The sequence below is a fragment of the Calliopsis andreniformis genome, unplaced genomic scaffold, assembly GCF_051401765.1.
Source record: "Calliopsis andreniformis isolate RMS-2024a unplaced genomic scaffold, iyCalAndr_principal scaffold0111, whole genome shotgun sequence".
Lineage (NCBI taxonomy): Eukaryota > Metazoa > Arthropoda > Insecta > Hymenoptera > Andrenidae > Calliopsis > Calliopsis andreniformis.
The window spans coordinates 422,686-439,296 of record NW_027480520.1 but is presented as its reverse complement, the minus strand read 5'-3'; positions in this window follow the sequence as shown (position 1 = coordinate 439,296).

The window sequence follows — 16,611 nt, the reverse complement described above, 5'->3', positions numbered from 1 at the left end:
CCTCAATCCTCAGTCCTCAATCCTCAATTCTCAATCCTCAATCCTCAATCCTCAATCCTCAGACCTCAAACGTCAATACTCAACCCTGAGCCCTCGTCCGCAATCCACAACCCTCAATCCTCAATCCTCAATCTTCAATCATCAATCCTCAATACTCAATCCTCAATTCTCAATCCTCAATCCTCAATCCTCAATCCTCAATCTTCAATCCTCAATCCTCAATCCTCAATCCTGAATCCTCAATCCTCAATCGTCAATCCTCAATTCCCAATCCTCAATCTTCAATCCTCAATCCTCAATCTTCAATCCTTGATCCTCAATCCTCAATCCCCAATCCTCAATCTTCAATACTCAACCTTCAATCCTCAATCCTCAATCCTCAGTCCTCAATCCTCAATCCTCATTCTTCAATCCTCAACACCCAATCCTCAATCTTCAATCCTCAATCCTCAATCCTCAATTCTCAATTCTCAGTCCTCAATCCTCAGACCTCAAGCATCAATACTCAACCCTCAGTCCTCGTCCGCAATCCACAACACTCAATCCTCAATCCTCAATCTTCAATCATCAATATTCAATCTTCAATCCTCAATCCTCAATCCTCAATTCTCAATCCGCAATACTCAATCCTCAATCGTCAATCCTCAATCCTGAATCCTCAACCTTCAATCCTCAATACTCAATCTTCAATACTCAATCCTCAATCCTCAATCCTCAATCCTCAATCCTCAATCCTCAGTCCTCAATCCTCAATTCTCAATCCTCAATCCTCAATCCTCAGACCTCAAACATCAATACTCCACCCTCAGCCCTCGTCCGCAACCCACAACCCTCAATCCTCAATCCTCACTCTTCAATCATCAATCCTCAATCCTCACTCCTCAATTCTCAATCCTGAAAACTCAATCCTCAATCCTCAATCTTCAATCCTCAATCCTCAATCCTTAATCCTCAATCCTCAATCCTCAATCGTCAATTCTCAATTCCCAATCCTCAATCTTCAATCCTCAATCCTCAATCTTCAATCCTTGATCCTCAATCCTCAATCCCCAATCCTCAATCTTCAATACTCAATCTTCAATCCTCAATCCTCAATCCTCAGTCCTCAATCCTCAATCCTCATTCTGCAATCTTCAAATCTCAATTCACCAACATCAATTCTCATCACTCAACCCTCAACACTCAGTCCACAATCTTCAATCCTCAATCCTCAATCCTCAATTCTCAATCCTCAATCCTCAATCCTCAATCTTCAATACTCAATACTCAATCGTCAATCCTCAATCCTCAATCCTCAGTCCTCAGTCCTCAATCCTCAATCCTCAATCCTCAATCTTCTATCCTCAATACTCAATCCGCAATCCTCAATCCTCAATCTTCAATCATCAATATTCAATCTTCAATCCTCAATCCTCAATCCTCTATCCTCAATCCTCAATCCTGAATGTTCAATACTGAATACCCAATCCTCAATATTTAATCCTCAATCCTCAACCGTCAACACTCAATCCCCAATCCTCAATCTTCAATCCTCAATCCTCAATCCTGAATCCTCAATCCTCAACCTTCAATCCACAATACTCAATCTTCAACCCTCAATCTTCAATCCTCAATCCTCTATCCTCATTCTTCAATCCTCAACACCCAATCCTCAATCTTCAATCCTCAATCCTCAATCCTCAATTCTCAATCCTCAATTCTCTATCCTCAATCTTCAGTCCTTAGACCTCAAACCTCAATCCTCAACTCTCAACCCTCATCCTCAATCCTCAATCCTCAATCCTCAATCCTCAATCCTCAATCCCAAATCCTCAATCCTCAATCCTCAATCCTCAACCCTCAATCCTCAGTCCTGAAACATCAATTCCAAATCCTCAATCTTGACCCCTCAACCTTGAGCCCTCAGTCCTCAACAATCAGTTGTCAATCCTCAATCCTCAATAGAATATCCTCAATTCACAGCTTTCAATACTCAATCCCCATTCTTCAATCATCAAATCTCAATCCACAAACATCAATTCTCATCACTCAACCCTCAACACTCAGTCCTCAAACATCAATCCCTATTCCTAAATCCTCAATCTTCAATCCTCAATACTCACTCTTCAATCCTCAATCCTCAATTCTCAATCCTCAATACTCAATCCTCAATCGTCAATCCTCAATTCCCAATCGTCAATCTTCAATCCTCAATCCTCAATCTTCAATCCTTAATCCTCAGTCCTCCATCCCCAATCCTCAATCTTCAATCCTCAATACTCAATCTTCAATCTTCAATCCCCAATCCTCAATCCTCAATCCTCAAACCTCAATCATCAATCTTCAATCCTCAATACTCAATCTTCAACACTCAATCTTCAATCCCCAATCCTCAATCCTCATTCTTCAATCCTCAACACCCAATCCTCAATCTTCAATCCTCAGTCCTCAATCCTCAATTCTCAATCCTCAGTCCTCAATCCTCAGACCTCAAGCATCAATACTCAACCCTCAGTCCTCGTCCGCAATCCACAACCCTCAATCCTCTATCCTCAATCTTCAATCATCAATATTCAATCTTCAATCCTCAATCCTCAATCCTCAATTCTCAATCCGCAATACTCAATCCTCAATCGTCAATCCTCAATCCTGAATCCTCAACATTCAATCCTCAATACTCAATCTTCAATACTCAATCCTCAATCCTCAATCCTCAATCCTCAATCCTCAATCCTCAATCCCAAATGCTTAATCCTCAATCCTCAATCCTCAACCCACAATCCTCAGTCCTGAAACCTCAATACCGAATCCTCAATACTGAATCCTCAATCCTCAGCCCTCAGTCCTCAAGAATCAATTGTCAATCCTCAATCCTCAATAGAATATCTTCAATTAACAGTTTTCAATACTCAATCCCCATTCTTCAATCTTCAAATCTCAATACACAAACATCAATTATCATCACTCAACCCTCAACACTCAGTCCTCAATCTTCAATCGTCAATCCTAAATCCGCAATCTTCAATCCTCAATACTCAACCTTCAATCCTCAACCCTCAATCCTCAATCCTCAATACTCAATCCTCAATCGTCAATCCTCAATTCCCAATCCTCAATCTTCAATCCTCAATCCTCAATCTTCAATCCTGAATCGTCAATCCTCAATCCTCAATCCTCAATCTTCAATCCTCAATACTCAATCTTCAATCCTCAATCCTCAATCCTCAATCCTCAATCCTCAATCCTCAATCCTCAATCTTCAATCCTCAATACTCAATCTTCAACCCTCAATCTTCAATCCTCAATCCTCTATCCTCATTCTTCAATCCTCAACACCCAATCCTCAATCTTCAATCCTCAATCCTCAATCCTCAATTCTCAATCCTCAATCCTCAATCGTCAGACCTCAAGCATCAGTACTCAATCCTCAGTCCTCGTCCGCAATCCACAACCCTCAATCCTCAATACTCAATCTTCAATCATCAATATTCAATCTTCAATCCTCAATCCTCAATCTTCTATCCTCAATCCTCAATCCTGAATGTTCAATCCTCAATACCCAATTCTCAATCTTCAATCCTCAATACTCAATCCTCAATCCTCAATCCTCAATCCTCAGTCCTCAATCCTCAATTCTCAATCCTCAGTTCTCAATCCTAAAGACCTCAAACATCAATACTCAACCCTCAGTCCTCGTCCGCAATCCACAACACTCAATCCTCAATCCTCAATCTTCAATCATCAATATTCAATCTTCAATCCTCAATCCTCAATCCTCTATCCTCAATCCTCAATCCTGAATGTTCAATACTGCATACCCAATCCTCAATATTTAATCCTCAATCCTCAACCGTCAACCCTCAATTCCCAATCCTCAATCTTCAATCCTCAATCCTCAATCCTGAATCCTCAATCCTCAACCTTCAATCCACAATACTCAATCTTCAACCCTCAATCTTCAATCCTCAATCCTCTATTCTCATTCTTCAATCCTCAACACCCAATCCTCAATCTTCAATCCTCAATCCTCAATCCTCAATTCTCAACACTCAATCCTCAATCCTCAATCCCCAATCGTCAATCTTCAATCCTTAATCCTCAATCCTACATCCCCAATCCTCAATCTTCAATCCCCAATACTCAATCTTCAATCTTCAATCCTCAATCCTCAATCCTCAATCCTCAATCCTCAAACCTCAATCATCAATCTTCAATCCTCAATACTCAATCCTCAACACTCAAACTTCAATCCCCAATCCTCAATCCCCAAACCTCATTCTTCAATCCTCAATACCAAATCCTCAACCTTCAATCCTCAACACTCAATCCTCAATACGCAATCCTCAATCCTCAATCCTCAATCCTCAATCTTCAATCCTCTATCCTCAATCCTCAATACGCAATCCTCAATCCTCAATACTCAATCCTCAATCCTCAGACCTCAAACATCAATACTCAACCCTCAGACCTCGTCCGCAATCCACAACCCTCAATCCTCAATCCTCAATCTTCAATCATCAGTATTCAATATTCAATCCTCAATCCTCAATCCTCTATCCTCAGTCCTCAATCCTGAATGTTCAATCCTCAATACCCTATCCTCAACCTTCAATCCTCAATCCTCAATCCTCAATCCTCAAACCTCAATCCTCAGTCCTGAAACCTCAATACCGAATCCTCAATCCTGAATCCTCAATCTTCAGCCCTCAGTCCTCAACAATCAATTGTCAACCCTCAATCCTCAATAGAATATCCTCAACTCACAGTTTTCAATACTCAATCCCCATTCTTCAATCTTCAAATCTCAATCCACAAACATCAATTCTCATCACTGAACCCTCAACACTCAGTCTTCAATCTTCAATCCTCAATCCTAAATCCTCAATTTTCAATCCTCAATACTCAATCTTGAATCCTCAATCCTCAATTCTCTATCCTCAATCCTCAATCCTCAATCCTCAATCCTCAATCTACAATCCTCAATACTCAATCTTCAACTCTCAGTCTTCAATTCTCAATCCTCTATCCTCATTCTTCAATCCTCAACACCCAATCCTCAATCTTCAATCCTCAATCCTCAATCCTCAATTCTCAATCCTCAATCCTCAATCCTCAGACCTCAAGCATCAATACTCAACCCTCAGTCCTCGTCCGCAATCCACAACACTCAATCCTCAATCCTCAATCTTCAATCATCAATATTCAATCTTCAATCCTCAATCCTCAATCCTCTATCCTCAATCCTCAATCCTGAATGTTCAATACTCAATACCCAATCCTCAATATTTAATCCTCAATCCTCAACCGTCAACCCTCAATTCCCAATCCTCAATCTTCAATCCTCAATCCTCAATCCTGAATCCTCAATCCTCAACCTTCAATCCACAATACTCAATCTTCAACCCTCAATCTTCAGTCCTCAACCCTCTATCCTCATTCTTCAATCCTCAACACCCAATCCTCAATCTTCAATCCTCAATCCTCAATCCTCAATTCTCAATCCTCAATCCTCAATCCTCAGACCTCAAACATCAATACTCAACCCTCAGTCCTCGTCCGCAATCCACAACCCTCAATCCTCAATCCTCAATCTTCAATCATCAATATTCAATATTGGATCCTCAATCCTCAATCCTCTATCCTCAATCCTCAATCCTGAGTGTTCAATCCTCAATACGCAATCCTCAATCTTCAATCCTCAATGCTCAATCCTCAATCCTCAATCCTCAATCCTCAGTCCTCAAACCTCAATCCTGAATCCTCAATCCTGAATCCTCAATCTTCAGCCCTCAGACCTCAACAATCAATTGTCAGTCCTCAATCCTCAATAGAATATATCCAATTCACAGTTTTCAATACTCAATCCCCAATCTTCAATCTTCAAATCTCAATCCACAAACATCAATTCTCATCACTCAACGCTCGACACTCAGTCCCCAATCCTCAATCTTCAATCCTCAATACTCAGTCTTCAATCCTCAATCCTCAATCCTGAATCCTCAATCCTCAATCCTCAATCCTCAATCCTCAAACCCAAATCCTCAATCCTCAATCCTCAACCCTCAACGCTCATTCCTCAGTCCTGAAACATCAATTCCGAATCTTCAATACTGAATCCTCAATCTTCAGCCCTCAGTCCTCAACAATCAATTGTCAATCCTCAATCCTCAAAAGAATATCCTCAATTCACAGTTTTCAATACTCAAAACCCATTCTTCAAACATCAAATCTCAATCCACAAGTATCAATTCTCTTCACTCAACCCTCAACATCCAGTCCTCAATCTTCAATCCTCAATCCTAAATCCTCAATCCTCAATCCTCAATACTCAATCTTCAATCCTCAATCCTCAATTCTCAATCCTCAATACTCACTCCTCAATCGTCAATCCTCAATTCCCAATCCTCAATCTTCAATCCTCAATCCTCAATCTTCAATCCTTAATCCTCAATCCTCAATCCCCAATCCTCAATCTTCAATCCTCAATACTCAATCTTCAATCCCCAATCCTCAATCCTCAATCCTCAATCCTCAATCCTCAATCCTCAATCTTCAATCCTCAATACTCAATCTTCAACCCTCAACCTTCAATCCTCAATCCTCAATTCTCATTATTCAATCCTCAACACCCAATCCTCAATCTTCAATCCTCAATCCTCAACCCTCAATTCTCAATCCTCAATCCACAATCCTCAGACCTCAAACATCAATACTCAACCCTCAGTCCTCGTCCGCAATCGACAACGCTGAATCCTCAATCCTCAATCTTCAATCATCAATATTCAACCTTCAATCCTCAATACTCAATCCTCTATCCTCAATCCTCAATCCTGAATGTTCAATCCTCAATCTTCAATCCTCAATACTCAATCCTCAATCCTCAATCCTCAATCCTCAGTCCTCAAACCTCAATCCTGAATCCTCGATCCTGAATCCTCAATCTTCAGCCCTCAGTCCTCAACAACCAATTGACAGTCCTCAATCCTCAATAGAATATACCCAATTCGCAGTTTTCAATACTCAATCCCCAATCTTCAATCTTCAAATCTCAATCCACAAACATCAATTCTCATCACTCAACGCTCAACACTCAGTCCCCAATCCTCAATCTTCAATCCTCAATCATCAATCGTCAATCCTCAATTCTCAACACTCAATCCTCAATCGTCAGACCTCAAGCATCAATACTCAACCCTCAGGAGTCGTCCGCAATCCACAACACTCAATCCTCAATCCTCAACCTTCAATCATCAATATTCAATCTTCATTCCTCAATCATCAATCCTCTATACTCAATCCTCAATCCTGAATTTTCAATCCACAATACCCAATCCTCAATGTTCAATCCTCAATCCTCAAACCTCAGTCCTCAATCCTCAATCCTCAATCCTCAATCCTCAATCCTCATTCTTCAATCCTCAATACCAAATCCTCAATCCTCAATCCTCAATCCTCAATCCTCAATTCGCAATCCTCAATCCTCAATCCTCAGACCTCAAGCATCAATACCCAACCCTCTGTCCTCGTCCTCAATCCACAACCCTTAATCCTAAATCCGCAATCTTCAATCATCAATATTCAACCTTCAATCCTCAATCCTCAATCCTCAATCCTCAATCCTCAATCCTCAATCCTCAATCCTCAATCCTCAATCCTCAACCCTCAATCCTCAGTCCTGAAACCTCAATCCCGAATCCTCAATCCTGAATCCGCAAACTTAAGTCCTCAGACCTCAACAATCAATTGTCAATCCTCAATCCTCAATAGAATATCCTCAATTCACAGTTTTCAATACTCAATCCCCATTCTTCAATCTTCAAATCTCAATCCACAAACATCAATTCTCATCACTCAACCCTCAATACTCAGTCAACGGTCTTCAATCCTCAATCCTCAATCCTCAATCTTGAATCCCCAATGCTCAATCTTCAATCCTCAATCGTCAATCCTCAATCCCAATCCTCAATCTTCAATCCTCTATCCTCAATCCTCAATCCTCAATCCTCAATCCTCAATCTTCAATACTCAATACTCAATCTTCAATCCTCAACCCTCAATCCTCAGCCCTCAGTCCTCAATCCTCAGTCCTCAATCCTCAATCTTCTATCCTCAATAATCAATCCGCAATCCTCAATCCTCAATCGTCAATCCTCAATCCTAATTCGTCACTCCTTGAAGCCCAGTCCTGAATCCTCAATCTTCAATCCTCAATACTCAATCTTCAATCCTCAATCCTCAATTCTCAGTCCTCAATCTTCAATCCTCAATCCTCAATCCTCAATTCTCAATCCGCAATACTCAATCCTCAATCGTCAATCCTCAATCCTGAATCCTCAACATTCAATCCTCAATACTCAATCTTCAATACTCAATCCTCAATCCTCAATCCTCAATCCTCAATCCTCAATCCTCAATCCCAAATCCTTAATCCTCAATCCTCAATCCTCAACCCACAATCCTCAGTCCTGAAACCTCAATACCGAATCCTCAATCCTGAATCCTCAATCCTCAGCCCTCAGTCCTCAAGAATCAATGGTCAATCCTCAATCCTCAATAGAATATCTTCAATTAACAGTTTTCAATACTCAATCCCCATTCTTCAATCTTCAAATCTCAATACACAAACATCAATTATCATCACTCAACCCTCAACACTCAGTCCTCAATCTTCAATCGTCAATCCTAAATCCGCAATCTTCAATCCTCAATACTCAACCTTCAATCCTCAACCCTCAATCCTCAATCCTCAATACTCAATCCTCAATCGTCAATCCTCAATTCCCAATCCTCAATCTTCAATCCTCAATCCTCAATCTTCAATCCTGAATCCTCTATCCTCATTCTTCAATCCTCAACACCCAATCCTCAATCTTCAATCCTCAATCCTCAATCCTCAATTCTCAATCCTCAATCCTCAATCCTCAGACCTCAAGCATCAATACTCAACCCTCAGTCCTCGTCCGCAATCCACAACACTCAATCCTCAATCCTCAATCTTCAATCATCAATATTCAATCTTCAATCCTCAATCCTCAATCCTCTATCCTCAATCCTCAATCCTGAATGTTCAATACTCAATACCCAATCCTCAATATTTAATCCTCAATCCTCAACCGTCAACCCTCAATTCCCAATCCTCAATCTTCAATCCTCAATCCTCAATCCTGAATCCTCAATCCTCAACCTTCAATCCACAATACTCAATCTTCAACCCTCAATCTTCAGTCCTCAACCCTCTATCCTCATTCTTCAATCCTCAACACCCAATCCTCAATCTTCAATCCTCAATCCTCAATCCTCAATTCTCAATCCTCAATCCTCAATCCTCAGACCTCAAACATCAATACTCAACCCTCAGTCCTCGTCCGCAATCCACAACCCTCAATCCTCAATCCTCAATCTTCAATCATCAATATTCAATATTGGATCCTCAATCCTCAATCCTCTATCCTCAATCCTCAATCCTGAGTGTTCAATCCTCAATACGCAATCCTCAATCTTCAATCCTCAATGCTCAATCCTCAATCCTCAATCCTCAATCCTCAGTCCTCAAACCTCAATCCTGAATCCTCAATCCTGAATCCTCAATCTTCAGCCCTCAGACCTCAACAATCAATTGTCAGTCCTCAATCCTCAATAGAATATATCCAATTCACAGTTTTCAATACTCAATCCCCAATCTTCAATCTTCAAATCTCAATCCACAAACATCAATTCTCATCACTCAACGCTCGACACTCAGTCCCCAATCCTCAATCTTCAATCCTCAATACTCAGTCTTCAATCCTCAATCCTCAATCCTGAATCCTCAATCCTCAATCCTCAATCCTCAATCCTCAAACCCAAATCCTCAATCCTCAATCCTCAACCCTCAACGCTCATTCCTCAGTCCTGAAACATCAATACCGAATCTTCAATACTGAATCCTCAATCTTCAGCCCTCAGTCCTCAACAATCAATTGTCAATCCTCAATCCTCAAAAGAATATCCTCAATTCACAGTTTTCAATACTCAAAACCCATTCTTCAAACATCAAATCTCAATCCACAAGTATCAATTCTCTTCACTCAACCCTCAACATCCAGTCCTCAATCTTCAATCCTCAATCCTAAATCCTCAATCCTCAATCCTCAATACTCAATCTTCAATCCTCAATCCTCAATTCTCAATCCTCAATACTCACTCCTCAATCGTCAATCCTCAATTCCCAATCCTCAATCTTCAATCCTCAATCCTCAATCTTCAATCCTTAATCCTCAATCCTCAATCCCCAATCCTCAATCTTCAATCCTCAATACTCAATCTTCAATCCCCAATCCTCAATCCTCAATCCTCAATCCTCAATCCTCAATCCTCAATCTTCAATCCTCAATACTCAATCTTCAACCCTCAACCTTCAATCCTCAATCCTCAATTCTCATTATTCAATCCTCAACACCCAATCCTCAATCTTCAATCCTCAATCCTCAACCCTCAATTCTCAATCCTCAATCCACAATCCTCAGACCTCAAACATCAATACTCAACCCTCAGTCCTCGTCCGCAATCGACAACGCTGAATCCTCAATCCTCAATCTTCAATCATCAATATTCAACCTTCAATCCTCAATACTCAATCCTCTATCCTCAATCCTCAATCCTGAATGTTCAATCCTCAATCTTCAATCCTCAATACTCAATCCTCAATCCTCAATCCTCAATCCTCAGTCCTCAAACCTCAATCCTGAATCCTCGATCCTGAATCCTCAATCTTCAGCCCTCAGTCCTCAACAACCAATTGACAGTCCTCAATCCTCAATAGAATATACCCAATTCGCAGTTTTCAATACTCAATCCCCAATCTTCAATCTTCAAATCTCAATCCACAAACATCAATTCTCATCACTCAACGCTCAACACTCAGTCCCCAATCCTCAATCTTCAATCCTCAATCATCAATCGTCAATCCTCAATTCTCAACACTCAATCCTCAATCGTCAGACCTCAAGCATCAATACTCAACCCTCAGGAGTCGTCCGCAATCCACAACACTCAATCCTCAATCCTCAACCTTCAATCATCAATATTCAATCTTCATTCCTCAATCATCAATCCTCTATACTCAATCCTCAATCCTGAATTTTCAATCCACAATACCCAATCCTCAATGTTCAATCCTCAATCCTCAAACCTCAGTCCTCAATCCTCAATCCTCAATCCTCAATCCTCAATCCTCATTCTTCAATCCTCAATACCAAATCCTCAATCCTCAATCCTCAATCCTCAATCCTCAATTCGCAATCCTCAATTCGCAATCCTCAATCCTCAATCCTCAGACCTCAAGCATCAATACCCAACCCTCTGTCCTCGTCCTCAATCCACAACCCTTAATCCTAAATCCGCAATCTTCAATCATCAATATTCAACCTTCAATCCTCAATCCTCAATCCTCAATCCTCAATCCTCAATCCTCAATCCTCAATCCTCAATCCTCAATCCTCAACCCTCAATCCTCAGTCCTGAAACCTCAATCCCGAATCCTCAATCCTGAATCCGCAAACTTAAGTCCTCAGACCTCAACAATCAATTGTCAATCCTCAATCCTCAATAGAATATCCTCAATTCACAGTTTTCAATACTCAATCCCCATTCTTCAATCTTCAAATCTCAATCCACAAACATCAATTCTCATCACTCAACCCTCAATACTCAGTCAACGGTCTTCAATCCTCAATCCTCAATCCTCAATCTTGAATCCCCAATGCTCAATCTTCAATCCTCAATCGTCAATCCTCAATCCCAATCCTCAATCTTCAATCCTCTATCCTCAATCCTCAATCCTCAATCCTCAATCCTCAATCTTCAATACTCAATACTCAATCTTCAATCCTCAACCCTCAATCCTCAGCCCTCAGTCCTCAATCCTCAATCCTCAATCCTCAATCTTCTATCCTCAATAATCAATCCGCAATCCTCAATCCTCAATCGTCAATCCTCAATCCTAATTCGTCACTCCTTGAAGCCCAGTCCTGAATCCTCAATCTTCAATCCTCAATACTCAATCTTCAATCCTCAATCCTCAATTCTCAGTCCTCAATCTTCAATCCTCAATCCTCAATCCTCAATTCTCAATCCGCAATACTCAATCCTCAATCGTCAATCCTCAATCCTGAATCCTCAACATTCAATCCTCAATACTCAATCTTCAATACTCAATCCTCAATCCTCAATCCTCAATCCTCAATCCTCAATCCTCAATCCCAAATCCTTAATCCTCAATCCTCAATCCTCAACCCACAATCCTCAGTCCTGAAACCTCAATACCGAATCCTCAATCCTGAATCCTCAATCCTCAGCCCTCAGTCCTCAAGAATCAATGGTCAATCCTCAATCCTCAATAGAATATCTTCAATTAACAGTTTTCAATACTCAATCCCCATTCTTCAATCTTCAAATCTCAATACACAAACATCAATTATCATCACTCAACCCTCAACACTCAGTCCTCAATCTTCAATCGTCAATCCTAAATCCGCAATCTTCAATCCTCAATACTCAACCTTCAATCCTCAACCCTCAATCCTCAATCCTCAATACTCAATCCTCAATCGTCAATCCTCAATTCCCAATCCTCAATCTTCAATCCTCAATCCTCAATCTTCAATCCTGAATCGTCAATCCTCAATCCTCAATCCTCAATCTTCAATCCTCAATACTCAATCTTCAATCCTCAATCCTCAATCCTCAATCCTCAATCCTCAATCCTCAATCCTCAACCTTCAATCCTCAATACTCAATCTTCAACCCTCAACCTTAAATCCTCAATCCTCTATCCTCATTCTTCAATCCTCAACACCCAATCCTCAATCTTCAATCCTCAATCCTCAATCCTCAATTCTCAACCCTCAATCCTCAATCGTCAGACCTCAAGCATCAGTACTCAACCCTCAGTCCTCGTCCGCAATCCACAGCCCTCAATCCTCAATACACAATCTTCAATCATCAATATTCAATCTTCAATCCTCAATCCTCAATCTTCTATCCTCAATCCTCAATCCTGAATGTTCAATCCTCAATACCCAATTCTCAATCTTCAATCCTCAATACTCAATCCTCAATCCTCAATCCTCAATCCTCAGTCCTCAATCCTCAATTCTCAATCCTCAGTCCTCAATCCTAAAGACCTCAAACATCAATACTCAACCCTCAGACCTCGTCCGCAATCCACAACCCTCAATCCTCAATCCTCAATCTTCAATCATCAATATTCAACCTTCAATCCTCAATCCTCACTCCTCTGTCCCCAGTCCTCAATCCTGAATCTTCAATCCTCAATACCCTATCCTCAACCTTCATTCCTCAATCCTCAATCCTCAATCCTCAAACCTCAATCCTCAGTCCTGAAACCTCAATACCGAATCCTCAATCCTGAATCCTCAATATTCAGCCCTCAGTCCTCAACAATCAATTGTCAATCCTCAGTCCTCAATAGAATATCCTCAATTCACAGTTTTCAATACTCAATCCCCATTCTTCAATCTTCAAATCTCAGTCCACAAACATCAATTCTCATCACTCAACCCTCAACACTCAGTCCTCAATCTTCAATCCTCAATCCTAAATCCTCAATTTTCAATCCTCAATACTCAATCTTCAATCCTCAATCCTCAATTCTCTATCCTCAATCCTGAATCCTCAATCCTCAATCCTCAATCTACAATCCTCAATCCTCAATCTTCAACTCTCAATCTTCAATTCTCAATCCTCTATCCTCATTCTTCAATCCTCAACACCCAATCCTCAATCTTCAATCCTCAATCCTCAATCCTCAGTTCTCAATCCTCAATCCTCAATCCTCAGACCTCAAACATCAATACTCAACCCTCAGTCCTCGTCCGCAATCCACAACACTCAATCCTCAATCCTCAATCTTCAATCATCAATATTCAATCTTCAATCCTCAAACCTCAATCCTCTATCCTCAATCCTCAATCCCGAATGTTCAATACTGAATACCCAATCCTCAATATTTAATCCTCAATCCTCAACCGTCAACACTCAATTCCCAATCCCCAACCTTCAATCCTCAATCCTCAATCCTGAACCCTCAATCCTCAACCTTCAATCCACAATACTCAATCTTCAACCCTCAATCTTCAACCCTCAACCTTCAATCCTCAATCCTCTATCCTCATTCTTCAATCCTCAACACCCAATCCTCAATCTTCAATCCTCAATCCTCAATCCTCAATTCTCAATCCTCAATTCTCTATCCTCAATCTTCAGTCCTTAGTCCTCAAACCTCAATCCTCAACTCTCAACCCTCATCCTCAATCCTCAATCCTCAATCCTCAATTCTCAATCCTCAATCCCAAATCCTCAATCCTCAATCCTCAATCCTCAACCCTCAATCCTCAGTCCTGAAACATCAATTCCAAATCCTCAATCTTGAACCCTCAACCTTGATCCCTCAGTCCTCAACAATCAGTCGTCAATCCTCAATCCTCAATAGAATATCCTCAATTCACAGCTTTCAATACTCAATCCCCATTCTTCAATCATCAAATCTCAATCCACAAACATCAATTCTCATCACTCAACCCTCAACACTCAGTCCTCAATCCTCAATCCCCATTCCTAAATCCTCAATCTTCAATCCTCAATCCTAAATCCTCAATCTTCAATCCTCAATACTCAATCTTCAATCCTCAATCCTCAATCCTCAGTCCTCAATCCTCAATCCTCAATCCTTAATCCTCAATCTTCTATCCTCAATATTCAATCTGCAATCCTCAACTCTCAATCCTCAATCCTCAATCCTAATTCGTCACTCATCGAAACCCAGTCCTCAATCTTCAATCCTCAATCCTCAATCCTCAATCCTCTATCCTCAATCCTCAATCCTGAATGTTCAATACTCAATACCCAATCCTCAATATTTAATCCTCAATCCTCAACCGTCAACCCTCAATTCCCAATCCTCAATCTTCAATCCTCAATCCTCAATCCTGAATCCTCAATCCTCAACCTTCAATCCACAATACTCAATCTTCAACCCTCAATCTTCAATCCTAAATCCTCTATCCTCATTCTTCAATCCTCAACACCCAATCCTCAATCTTCAATCCTCAATCCTCAATCCTCAATTCTCAATCCTCAATCCTCAATCCTCAGACCTCAAACATCAATACTCAACCCTCAGTCCTCGTCCGCAATCCACAACCCTCAATCCTCAATCCTCAATCTTCAATCATCAATATTCAATATTCGATCCTCAATCCTCAATCCTCTATCCTCAATCCTCAATCCTGAGTGTTCAATCATCAATACCCAATCCTCAATCTTCAATCCTCAATACTCAATCCTCAATCCTCAATCCTCAATCCTCAGTCCTCAAACCTCAATCCTGAATCCTCAATCCTGAATCCTCAATCTTCAGCCCTCAGTCCTCAACAATCAATTGTCAGTCCTCAATCCTCAATAGAATATACCCAATTCACAGTTTTCAATACTCAATCCCCAATCTTCAATCTTCAAATCTCAATCCACAAACATCAATTCTCTTCACTCAACCCTCAAAACTCAGTCCTCAATCCTCGATCCTCAATCCTCAATCCTCAATCTTCAATCCTCAGTCCGCAATCCTCAATCTTCAATCCTCAATCCTCAATCCTGAATCCTCAATCCTCAATTCTCAACACTCAATCCTCAATCCTCAGACCTCAAGCATCAATACTCAACCCACAGTCCTCGTCCGCAATCCACAACCCTCAATCCTCAATCCTCAATCTTCAATCATCAATATTCAATCTTCAATCCTAAATCCTCAATCCTCTATCCTCAATCCTCAATCCTGAATGTTCAATCCTCAATACCCAATCCTCAATCTTCAATCTTCAATCCTCAATCCTCAATCCTCAATCCTCAATCCTCAATCCTCAATCCCCAAACCTCATTCTTCAATCCTCAATACCAAATCCTCAATCTTCAATCCTCAAAACTCAATCCTCAATACGCAATCCTCAATCCTCAATCCTCAATCCTCAATCCTCAGTCCTCAGTCCTCAAACCTCAATCCTCAACCCTCAACCCTCATCCTCAATCCTCAATCCTCAATCCTCGATCCTCAATCCTCAATCCTCAATCTTCAATCCTCAGTCCGCAATCCTCAATCTTCAATCCTCAATCCTCAATCCTGAATCCTCAATCTTCAGCCCTCAGTCCTCAACAATCTGTTGTCAATCCTCAATCCTCAATACAACATCATCAATTCACAGTTTTCAATACTCAATACCCAATCTGCAATCTTCAAATCTCTATCCACAAACATCAATGCTCATCACTCAACCCTCAACACTCCGTCCGCAATCCTCAATCTTCAATCCTCAATACCCGAGACTCAATCTTCAATCCTCAATCTTCAATCCACAATCCTCAATCCTCAATTCGAAATCCGCAATCCTCAATCCTCAGACCTCAAGCATCAATACCCAACTCTCAGTCCTCGTCCTCAATCCACAACCCTCAATCCTCAATCCTCAATCTTCAATCATCAATATTCAACCTTCAATCCTCAATCCACAATCCTCAATCCTCAACCATCAATCCTCAGTCCTGAAACATCAATACCGAATCTTCAATACTGAATCCTCA